Below are 12,736 nucleotides of genomic sequence, written 5' to 3' on the forward strand. Positions count from 1 at the left end.
CCCCCCAGGTTTACGCCATTCTCTGGCCTCAGCCTCCGGAGTAGCTGGGACTACATGCGCCCGCCAACTTGCCCGGCTCGTTTTTTGTATTTTTTTAGTAGAGATGGGGTTTCACCGTGTTAGCCAGGATGGTCTCGATCTCCTGACCTCGTGATCCACCCGTCTCGGCCTCCCAAAGTGCTGGGATTACAGGCTTGAGCCACCGCGCCCGGCCAGTATTTGTCTTTTTATGACTGGTTTATTTCACTTAGCATAATGTCTTCAAGTTTTATCTGTGTTGTAGCATGTGCCAGAATTTCCTTCCTTTTTAAGGCTAAATAATATTCCATTGTAATGGATAGACCACATTTTGCTTACCCATCTGTCTGTTGATGGACATTTGGATTGCTTCTACATTTTAGCATTTGTGAATAATGCTGCTATAAACATGGGCATATAAATATCTCTTCAGGACCCTGCTTTCAATTCTTTTGGGTATATACCCAGAAATGGAATTGTTGAATCATATGACAATTATATTTATAATTTTTAAAGGAAATGCCATGCTGTTTTCCACAGTAACTGTATCATTTTATATTCCCACCAACAGTGTATAAGGGTTCCAATTTCTCCACATCCTTACCAACACCTGTTACTTTCTGTTTGTTTGTTTGTTTTTGTTTTTTTGAGACAGAGTCTCCCTCTGTTGCCCAGGCTGGAGTGCAGTGGCGCGATCTCAGCTCACTGCAACCTCCGTCTCCCAGGTTCAAGTGATTCTCCTGCCTCTGCCTCCTGTGTAGCTGGGACCACAGGCGCATGCCACCACGCCCGACTAATTTTGTATTTTAGTAGAGATGGGATTTTCCATGTTGGCCACGCTGGTCTCGAACTCCTGACCTCAGGTAATCCACCTGCCTTGGCCTCCCAAAGTGCTGGGATTACAGGCATGAGCCACCACACCCAGCCCTACTTTCTGTTTTTTTAAATAGTAACCACCCTAATAGGTGCGAGGTGTTATATCATTGTAGTTTTGATTTGCATTTCCCAAATGATTAATGATATTGAGCATCTTTTCATGTGCTTATTGGCCATCTATATATCTTCTTTGGAGAATGTTATGTTTTGTTCTGAGTTATTGTAAATTATATTTTATTTTCAATTGTGAAAATGTTTACATGTTCATTGCCAGTATATAAAAATACAATTGATTTTTAATGTTATTCTTGAACACTGTCTTTGCTGAAATCACTTATCAGTTCTAGTAGGGTTTTGTTTTGTTTTGTTTGTAAATCCCTTAGGATTTTCTACATATACTACCATGCCATCAACAAATAGGGACAGTTTGAAATAATTCTTTCCAATCTGTATGCCTTATATTCCTTTTTCTTGCCTTATTGTGCTGGCTAGAACTTCCAGTACTATGTTGAATATGAGTAGTGAGAGTGGCCACTCTCGGCTTCGTCCCTGTCCTAAGGGGAAAGCATTCAGTCTTTTGTTGTTTTTGTTGTTTTTTGAAGGCGTCTCCCTCTGTTGCCCAGGCTGGAATGCAGTGGTGCAATCTCGGCTCACTGCAACCTCCGCCTCCTGGTTCAAGTGATTCTTCTGCCTCAGCCTCCTGAGTAGTTGGGATTACAGGCATGTGCCATCATGCCCAGCTAATTTTTGTATTTTTAGTAGAGACAGGGTTTCACCATGTTGGCCAGGATGGTCTCAATCTCTTGATCCACCCGCCTTGGCCTCCCAAAGTGCTGGGATTACAGGCGTGAACCATCACGCCTGGCCAGCATTCAGTTTTTTATCATTAAGTATTATATTAACTATAGGGTTTTTGTAGATGCTCTTTATCAAGTTGAAAAAGTTCCCCTCTATTCCTAATTTGCTAAGAGTTTTCTGATTATCATAAATAGGTGTTGAATTTTGCCAAATGCTTTTCCTTTATCAATTGATATGGTCACATGAGTTTTCTTCTTTAGCTTAGTAATATGGTGAATTCTATTAAGTAGTTTTAGCAAATTGAACCAGCCTTGCACCCCAGGAATAAAGTCTACTTTATCACGTTGTATAATTCTTTTTATATATTGTTGAATTTTATTTGCTAATATTTAGTTAAGAAATTTTGCATGCATATTCATGAGGAAAATTGGTCTGTAATATCTTTTTTTTGTACTGTCTTTGTCTAGTTTTCTTACCAGGATAATAGCTTCATAAAATGAATTGGGAAGTGTTCCATCCTCTTCTATTTTCTAAAGCAGATTGTTTAGAATTAGTTTAATTCTTTTAAATTTGGTAGAATTTTCCAGTGGAATCTTCTGATATTTCTTTTTTTTTTTGGCGGGGGGTGGGGGTTAAATTACAAATTTAATTTCCTCAATATATAGGGATTCAAACTATATATTTCATATTAGGTGAGTTGTTTTAGTTTGTTATTTTTGATTAATTGGTCTATTTCCTCTAAGTTGTCAAACTTATGTGTAGAGTTGTTCATAGTATTCCCTTACTTTCCTTTTGATGTCTGCAGGCTCTATAGTGATAGCCCCTATTTCATTTCCGATATTGGTAATTTATATCTTTTCTCTTTCTTTCTTTCTTTGTCAATCTTGATAGAGATTTGTCAATTTTATTTATGATTTCAAAGAGCAAGCTCTCTGTTTCATTGATTTTCTCTGTTGTTTTGCTGTTTTCAATTTCATTGATTTCTGCTCTTATCTTTATTATGCATCTCCTTCTGCTTGCTTTGGGTTTATTTTGCTTTTCTTTTTCTAATTTTTTTTCTTATAACCACTACCAGGACCCATTTTTCTAAATTCTTGAGGTATATTCTGCTGTTGTTGAGTAGAGTACTCTATAAATGCTAATTAGATCCTGTTAGTTGATGATATTGTTGAGCTTTTCTATATCCTTGCTGATTTTCTGGCTAGTGGTACTATCAGTTGTTGAGAGAGGGATGTTGACGTCTCTAATTGTGAATTTGCATATTTCTACTTTCAGCTCTATCAGATCTTGATTCACATACTTTGCTGCCTGTTACTTAGTGCAAACACATTTAGGAGTGCTATGTCCTTTTGGTGTACTGACCCATTTATCATTATATAATGTCCTTTTCTGTCTGTGGTAACTTTCTGTTCTTTGCAGTCTACTTTATCTGATATAATAGAGCTATTCCTATTTTGTCGTGATTAATTCTTGTATTACATATCTTTTTCCATCCTTTTACTTTCAATCTGCCTTTATCATTATATTTGAAATGAGTTTCCTATAGACAATATATAGCTGGGTCATGCTTTTTGATCCACTCTGCCAAAGTAGTATATTTAGACAATTTACATTAAATATAATTATATCTGCTACTTTATTTCTTGTTTTCTGTTTGTTATTTCTCCTTTTCATTTTCTATTTTCTTTCTCCTGCCTTCCATATTGATTTATTTATAGTGTTCTTTAGTGTATCTCTTTATTTTTTTTTATTGGTTTCTCTAGGAATTACATTATACACACATATCTATCACAGTCTACTTGGGTCATCACTTTGCCAGTTTGAGTGAAGGATAGAAATCTTACCTCTATATCTATTTATTCTCCCCCATTTATATAATTGCCTTGAAGATTTCTTCCAGAGCCATTTAAAACTGTATCAGTGTTATATTTTTTGCTTAAACTGTCAAATATGATTTATAAAACCCAGGAGGAGAAGGAAAGTCTATTGTATTTACCCAGATCTTTTGCTTGTCATTTTCTCTCTTCCTTTCTCATGTTCCAAGGTTACTTCTTTTATCATTTCCTTTTTGTTTAATGAACTTCCTTTAGCCATTATTTAGAGTAGATCTGCTGGTAACAAATTATCTTAGTTTCCCTATATTTGAGAATGTCTTGATTTCCCCTTCATTCCTGAAGGATATTTTCACTGGAGATAGAAATGCAGGTTGAGGCTGGGTGTGGTGGCTCACACCTGTCATCCCAGCACTTTGGGAGGCCAAGGTGGGTAGATCACTTGAGGTCAGGAGTTCGAGACCAGCCTGGCCAACATGGTGAAACCCCGTCTCTACTAAAATACAAAACTAGCCAGGTGTGGTGGCGGGGGCCTGTAGTCCTAGCTACTCGGGAGGTTGAGGCAGGAAAATCATTTGAACCCAGGAGGCAGAGGTTGCGGTGAGCCGAGATTGCACCACTGCCCTCCAGCCTGGGTGGCAGAGCGAGATTCCATCTCAAAAAAAAAAGAAAAAAAGAAATGCAGGTTGGCAATTTTTTTCTTTTAGTACTTGAAAGTTATTGTGCCACTTCCTTCTACTCTGTTTCCTAACGTGAAATCCTGTTATTCTGTTGTTTTTCTCCTGCCATGTCATTTCTCTTTTGATGCCTTCATAATTTTTTCTTTGTCCTTAGTTTATAGAAGTTTGATTATATGTTTCTTGGTTTGAATTTCTTTGGGTTTATTCTGTTTGGAGTTCACTCAGCCTCTTGAATCTATAGGTTCATGTCTTTTGCCAAATTTGGGGTGTTTTAGGCATTATTTCTTTGAATACTTTCTTAGCCCTACCCTCTTTATCCTCTCCTTTTGGGTCTTCAGTAATACCAATGCTAGATCTTTTGTTGAAGTCCTACATGTTCCTGAGGCGCTGTTTATTTATTTATTTATTCTATATTTTGTTTGTGTCAAGTGTGCTTGTAATTGCTCATTGCATTATTTTTATGATGGCTGCTTTAAAATTTGTGTCAGAAAATTTTATCTCATGTTTCATCTCAGTGTTGGCATCTAAAGATTATCTTTGTTCATTCAGTTTGAGATTTTCCTTGTTTCTAGTGTAATGAGTGGTTTTTGATTGAAACTTGGACATTTTGGGTATTATGTTATGACTCTGTATCTTATTTAAACCTGATGTTTTAGCTGGCTTTTTGGACACTGCATTGGCAAAGGAAGGTGGTGGGGTGTCCCCTCATTACTGCCAGGTCAGCATAGAAAGTCTATTCAGCCTCTGTTGACATCTCGAGGGGCGTTCTTTATTATTGCTGTGTGGGGTGGGAGTTCTGGCTCCCCACTAGGCCTCCACTGACACCTCAGGGAGAGGATGGCATCAGTACTGCAGAGCAATGGTAAAAGTTCTGACTCTCTACTACGCTTCTTCTGATACTGCCCAAGCAGCAAGGATGCAGGCTGGAAGTACAGGTTGCCTATGTGGTTTCCTCATTACTACTCAGCAGGGATAAAAGTACTGGCTCCGTATTTGGCCTTCTCTGAAGATATCCCAGTAGGTGGGTTAGGGCACATTGCTATAGCCTGGCAAGTGGAATTCTAGGCTCCCCGCTTGGCCTCGACTGTTATGAATGAGGATGGGGCTACATTTTCTTTTATTTTTTCCTGTGATGTTTAGTTAGAGCAGAGCAGTTTCTGTCTAAAAGTTTTCTCTTTTCTTGTGTTGTTCCTTTCTTGGCCCTTTGGCCAAAAGAGCAGTTTTGTCAGGCCATTTTTAGTNGTAGGTGGGTTAGGGCACATTGCTATAGCCTGGCAAGTGGAATTCTAGGCTCCCCGCTTGGCCTCGACTGTTATGAATGAGGATGGGGCTACATTTTTCTTTTTATTTTTTCCTGTGATGTTTAGTTAGAGCAGAGCAGTTTCTGTCTAAAAGTTTTCTCTTTTCTTGTGTTGTTCCTTTCTTGGCCCTTTGGCCAAAAGAGCAGTTTTGTCAGGCCATTTTAGTCTGCACTTACTGATATTTCCAAGTGCCATCTTCTTCAAAGTCTCCTCCTTTCAAAGAAAGTGCCTCCTTTCAAAGTCTTCTTATGTTTATTTCATATATAATGTCCAGTTTTTCACTGTACTTAGTAGGAGGAGTAAGGAAAAGTATGCCTACTTTATCTTCTTGGAAGGATATCTTCAGAGAAGGCCAAATACGGAGCCAGTACTTTTATCCCTGCTGAGTAGTAATGAGGAAACCACATAGGCAACCTGTACTTCCAGCCTGCATCCTTGCTGCTTGGGCAGTATCAGAAGAAGCATAGTAGAGAGTCAGAACTTTTACCATTGCTCTGCAGTACTGATGCCATCCTCTCCCTGAGGTGTCAGTGGAGGCCTAGTGGGGAGCCAGAACTCCCACCCCACACAGCAATAATAAAGAACACCCCTCGAGATGTCAAAGAAATTTCTAAGTTTTAAAGATTTGTTATTAAATCATACCATACATATGGAAAAGGGCACATATCTTAAGCATACAGGACAATGAAGCTTTACCAACAATACACCCAACACAACCAGTGCCTTGCGGAAGCTTCCTTATGTTCCCTCTGATCACAAGCCCCCCACCCCTGCAAAGTTAACCACTATCCTAATTCCTGACAGTATAGATTAGTGCTTTCCATCTTTGTGCTTTATATAATGGACCCCTTTAAAACATGTAAATATCCCTGGGAGATCTGATGTCTGAAGATGTCATTGACCAACACCTTGCAATGAATTAATTTATCATATAATTTTATTTATGTTTAATACCAATACATTTATTAATAACATTCTAAAACACATTAAAGTTATAATAACCTTTCTCATGCTTCACATCACTTGATTCTTACAAATGCCTATGAAATAGATTGTATTATTAACCTCATTTAAGGTGAGAAAATTGAGGCTCAAAGAAGTTAAATGATTTGTCTAAGGTCACCCAAGTCACAGGCAGAAAGATTTGGCAGCCCCGGAAGAAAGGGACCTTCTTTGTCCACCTGTCCATGCATCAATTTCAGAGAAGAATCTGATTGGCTCTGGTTTAGTCTTCTGACCACTAAATGTCAAAGGCGGGAAAGGACAATGATTGACCTATCCGTCATAGTCATTTGGAGTCAGAGAGGGGATCTTCAAGTGACCCAGAGGAGGGATTGAGAAAGTAAGCTAGACAGACAGAACTTCACTTATCATAGCCCCCAGTGGGAACAAAACAATTATTCCCATCTCTTGATTTTGTGGACATGTTAAAATAATCAAAACTCCTGTGTCTTTTTCTCTGCCTCATTCTCTATCCACATACGACTCATTTTAAGAGTTTAGAATCACATTTTGTATAACCTGGAACGGACTGGAATGGAAGAGACTCTTTATCCTCTTAGTATATAGATGAGGGAAAGGAGGCTGGTAAGAGAGTATTTTGCCCAATTTCATATACATACTTGTTTTATGTTTTTCCTCCATTTTCGTGTATCATAAGAATAACTTCATAAAATTGACAATTTAATGAAAAAAATTATTCTCTAACCCCAATGCCCCAACATATTTTCATGTGTCTTCCAGTCTTTGTCAAGTTATCTATTTATCTATATCTATATACTTATATATAAATGCCATCAAGCCTGGTTAATTTCTTATGTTTTTGTAGGGACAGGGTCTCGTCATGTTGAACAGGCTGGTCTCGAATTCCTGGCCTCAAGTGATCCTCCCACCTCGGCCTCCCAAAGTACTAGGATTATAGTCATGAGCCACTGCGCCCGGCCACTCACTGATTGTTTTGATCTTAGCAGAAAATCATTCAAAGCAAAACCTCTCAGGGACATCACCATTTGAGAAGGAGACCCTTTTAAGACAGAAAAGCGCTCCTGAACTGGAGAGAGGAAATCTGCTCTTAGAAGGCCCCCTACTAAAAGACAGACTTTGCCATAGTGCTGGTGTTGCAAAGCCAGTAAGACAGTCCCCATCCCCAAAGAGCTCAAGTTCCTGGTTTCATTTCATGCACCTTTAGTAAACCTCCAGCTAAATGCAGGCTGCCCCACCTCTGCTTAGAATAATAAGGGGTTCCTGGACTCTCCATCAATAGGTCCTGTCAGACAAGCCATCTGTATCATTCCAGGTCCTGGCAGGAAACAGATGGTGCCCTCAGATTGAGTAAATTGAGAAGAGTTTAATAAAGAGACTATTTACAAAGGAATATCAGGGTATGGGGAGACCACAGGCCAGAAGGAGCAGAAGGAGGAAGCAATCACTGGAAACTGGAGAGAGAAAATCCTGTGAAGATGGCCTCTTGACAGGAGCTGTGGTTTTTGGTCCGGGACACAGCCAGCCAGCTCTTAAGGAGGTATTTGGGGGAATTAAATACTCTGACCTCTCTCCTCTCGGTTTCCCACCTCCTGCTGGTGGCCAAGGTCAACTGGAAGGTAGAGGGCATAGGAACCATTTGAGGGAGTTCATCCAGGCCTGCCTCTAGGAGCACAGAGTGGGTGGAGAAGGGTGGGGTGGGTCTGGAGGGGTCAAAGGAAGCCATGTGGTCCACCATGTGAGTTTGCAAATACTCTGCTGCAGTTCTTTGTCCAGGTTGGTTGCTATCAGCACTTCTGGTGGGGTTGAAGGTGGAGGTTGGGGGTTGGGGTGGCCTCTTCCTGAGTATTTCTAGCAGGAGGTAGGGTCCTGGTCCTGGTCCTCTTCTGCCTGGGTTGTGGGCTCTCTGTTCATCTCCAGTGCCCACAAAAGGCAGTGTCGTTCACAAAAGAGGATGCCTGCTCTGAGCCCCAGTCTCTAGGCAGGGGGCTACCTTCCCATACCTGTCCTGCCAGCCTTCTTTCTTTTCTTTTCTTTTCTTTTCTTCTTTTATCTTCTTTTCTCTTTTTTTTGGTGGAGTCTCGTTCTGTCGCCCAGGCTGGAACGCAGTGGCACAATTTCGGCTCACTGCAACCTCCGCCTCCTGGGTTCAAGCGATTCTCCTGCCTCAGCTTCCCAAGTAGCTGGGAGTACAGGTGCGTGCCACCACGTCCGGCTGATTTTTGTATTTTTGGTAGAGATGGAATTTTACCATGTCGGCCAGGCTGGTCTCAAATTCCTGGCCTCAAGTGACCTGCCCACCTTGGCCTCCCAAAATGTTGGGATTACAGGTGTGAGCCACCGTGCCTGGCCATGCCAGCCCTATTTCTTCTCCCCTGCCATGCCTTGAATGGCTAGTTGCCTCTACAAGTGGGCTGCTACACACCCTCAGCATTGCCGGTCCACTGGATCATCCACAGCCTCACCTGGTTCCCTCAGGTTCCCCGTGGCTACTAGAAGTGAGGACACACAAGCCCGTGTCTGTGAGGACTTCACCTTGGCCTACCCAGGGTCCCTGTGCGCACTCTACCTCCATGCTCCAGCTGGCCTTTGCTCCCTCTCCCACTGGCCAGCTCAGTTCCTCTTTATTCCTAGCCTGCAGTGTAGGATCTGCTGCAGTAGAAGGCCTTTCCTTTAAAGATAAAAGTTAACCAATGTGCAATTTAATAAACCAGGATGTGAATTTTTAATCAGAAACCTAAAGACACTGGGTTCTTGTAGCTGCTTTACTGGAATTATCTCTCCATGTAAGACATGAAGGAGGTTAAAGGAAGATTGGGAGGCTGGGCGCGGTGGCTCATACCTGTAATCCCTGCACTTTGGGAGGCTGAAGCAGGATGATCACTTGCGGCAAGGAGTTCAAGACAAGCCTGGGCAATATAGTGAGACCCTGTCTCTACAAAAAAAAAAAAACAAATAAATACAAATAAAGGAAGGCTGGGGGGCTGGAGCGGATGAGAGACTTTCTTTTTACTCTGTATCCAGTTTTACTGCCTAAAGCTTGCTTTTACAACCAAGTTTATATTGTGCTTTAATTTTTTTTGTTTTTTTTTTTGAGATGGAGTTTCACTCTTGTCGCCCAGGGTGAAGTGCAATGGTGCGATCTCAGCTCACTGCAATCTCCGCCTCCCAGGTTCAAGTGATTTTCCTGCTCCAGACTCCCAAGTAGCTGGGATTACAGGTGTGTGCCACCACACCCGGCTAATTCTTTTGTATTTTTAGTTGAGACGGGGTTTCATCATGTTGGCTAGGCTGGTTTCAAACTCCTGACTTCAGGTGATCCACCTGCCTTGGCTTTCCAAAGTACTGGGATTACAGGCATGAGCCCCACACCCGGCCTACTTTAAAATTTTATAACTCTATTTTAAAAGAATTGGAACTAATTGTAATCAGTAACTCTGAGTGGTATGGATAGTAGAAGCACAGTACACATTGCAGGCACAAATCACAAAAATGATGAGAAAGGCAAGGCCATCGAAGATGGATTTGAAATTTCTGCTCAAGGAGCCCTTGTTTCAGTGAGAGTAGAACCATGTACATTTCCCTAGTTATATGAGGAGTTTGTGTGGAAACCTGAGTTAACTACTATGGCGTGTTTGATTTATTTCCATGATGATCTGGCATCCTGCAGAGGTAGGTGCTCTGGAATGTTGTCCAGTTGGCTTGCCCCTACCGTGCTCTCACTGTGTCCTTACCACTTGCTGGGAGATCCCACGGCTGCATTGGAGCTTCCATGTGTTTCATTTACTAATTGATGTTGAGGACTGGCAGGTAGAGGAGTTGGTATTTATACTTTGGGGTCATTTAGATATTTGTTGAGAATGAGGGCCAGGCATGGTGGCTCACGCCTGTAATCCCAGCACTTTGGGAGGCTGAGGTGGGCAGATCGCTTGAGGTCAGGAGTTTGAGACCAGCCTGGCCAACATGGTGGAAACCTCGTCTCTACTAAAAATACAAAAACTAGCTGGGTGTGGTGGTGTGCGCCTGTAGTCCCAGTTACTTGGGAGGCTGAGGCAGGAGAATTGCTTGAAGCTGGGAGGCAAAGGTTGCAGTGAGTGGAGATTGTGCCACTGTACTCTAGCCTGGGGTACAGAGCGAGACTCTGTCTAAAAAAAAAAAAAAAAAAAAAAAGGGGAAAGAGGCCATTCCTAACCAAAACTCTGAAGCAGGCCTTCAACCTTCCTTGACTACCCCACCTACCTGGGAGGTCCATCCTGGAGACAGTGGGGTACAATTATGAGCAGCCATAGGCCTATGCTGAGGGCTTCTGGAGAAACTCACCTCTTCCTCCTTCTCCTCTTCATCCCCTCTCTGAAGCTCTGGGTACTGGCCTCCTAAGGTGAACATAAGAAAGAGGCTCTCAAGTATTGGTTGAAACTTGAACCCAGCTGGCTTCTTGAACTGAGGGAGATATTAAGATACGTAAGAGATTTAACTGTTAACTAGGGATCTCTGTAGATTTGTGTGAGGAACAATAACTCAACTCTATAATAATCTCCAATAAAGCTTTGAAAAACAAGGCCAGTAATAACTTACTAGTATCTTGCCCTAGTGGATATTAGAGAGTTTTCTAATTTCTTTATAGAGAGTTTTCTTTATATAATTTCTTTATAGAGAGTTTTCTCTATAAAGCTAGTGTAATAAAAAAAGTAGGACATTGGCGAATAGATCAGTGAAATAGAACAGAGAAGAAAGAAATTGATTTTATCAGAACTTAATACAGTGTATAATAAAGGCAGCATTTCAATTCAGTAATGGCTTATTTAATAAATGATGCTAGAATAATTACCTAGCACATGAAAAATACAAACATAAACTCCTATTTAACTCATCTTTAATTACAGAAGATACAAAGGTAAAGTAAAAAAAGTTAGGAGAATATTTATGTAATATTTAGTTAGGGAGACCTTCTTAAATAACACAAGAAACTCAGAAAACATAAAAGAAAAAAACAGATTGACAATACAGATAATCAAAATTTTTCAGTTGCACAAAACACCATGAAAAGTCAAAGGACAACTAAGAAGCTGTGAGAAAATAGTTGCAATTAATGACAGATAAAGGATTAATATCTACAATATTATAGTTAATATCAATATTCATAATATTAAGTTGAACTGTATAAAATTGCTGATAGTCAACTGTTTTTGACCAAAAGAAATGGCATTTTGATGCCAACCCAACACACAGTGCTTCTATATATTGATAAGAAAAAGACAACCCAATAGAAAAAAGGTGAAGACTATAAATTATAAACAGGTGATTCTTAGAACAGAAAATGCAGATAGCTGATATATAAAACATGTGATTATAAATATGTGAATATTTATATGTTAAAATAATAACAGAAGGATGACTACTACTAAAAAAAAAAAAACCAGAAAAGAACGCAACAGAAGTCTACTATAAAAAAAAACAGAAGATAACAAGTGTTGGCAAGAATATGTAGAAATCCCTTGTGCACTGTTGGTGGGAATGTAAAATGGCGCAGCTGCTATGGAAAACAGTATGGAGGTTCCTCAAAAAATAAAAAATAGAATTACATATGATCCAGCAATTCTACCTCTGGGTATACACTCAAAACAATTGAAAGCAGAGTCTCAAAAATATATTTGTACACCCATGTTTATAGCAGCGTTAGTCATGATAGCCAAAAGGTGGAAGCAACCCAAATGTCCACTGACAAATTAATGAGTAAACAAAATATGATATAGACACACAATGGAATATTATTCAGCCTTAAAAAGAAAGTAAAGTCTGACTCATGCTATGACATGGATGAACATTGAAGACATGCTACATGAAAGAAGCTAGTCACAAAAAGATAAATATTGTATGATTCCATCTATATGGGGTACCCAGAGTAGTCAAATTTGTAGAGACAGAAAGTAGAATGGTGGTTGCCAAAGGCCAAGGAGGGGTGGGGAATGGAGAGTTATTATTTAATGGGTGGAGAGTTTCAACTTTGCAAGATTAAAAAGGGTTCTGGAGATTGGTTGCATAACACTGTAAATGTATTTAACACTGCTGAACTGTACACTTAAAAATGGTTAAGATGGTTAATTTTGTGTTATGACAATTAAAAAATTTTAAAAAGCACACACACAAATAATAGGATAACATTTTTCATCCATAAGGCAAAATTTAGAACTAATTTTGACAGTGATGTGGGGAAGTTCGTACTTTCTTTCTTTCTTTTTTTTTTTTTTTT

At 40.1% G+C, this 12,736-nt stretch overlaps 1 pseudogene; it reads right to left on the bottom strand.

Annotated features, from left to right (window-relative positions):
• The window catches only part of LOC108521989 (60S ribosomal protein L32-like), a 16,210-nt pseudogene extending 5,338 nt beyond the window's left edge, over nt 1-10,872 (bottom strand).
• Between the last annotated feature and the right edge of the window lie 1,864 nt (nt 10,873-12,736).

The sequence above is a fragment of the Rhinopithecus bieti genome, unplaced genomic scaffold (assembly GCF_001698545.2).
Source record: "Rhinopithecus bieti isolate Rb0 unplaced genomic scaffold, ASM169854v2 scaffold_63346, whole genome shotgun sequence".
NCBI lineage: Eukaryota > Metazoa > Chordata > Mammalia > Primates > Cercopithecidae > Rhinopithecus > Rhinopithecus bieti.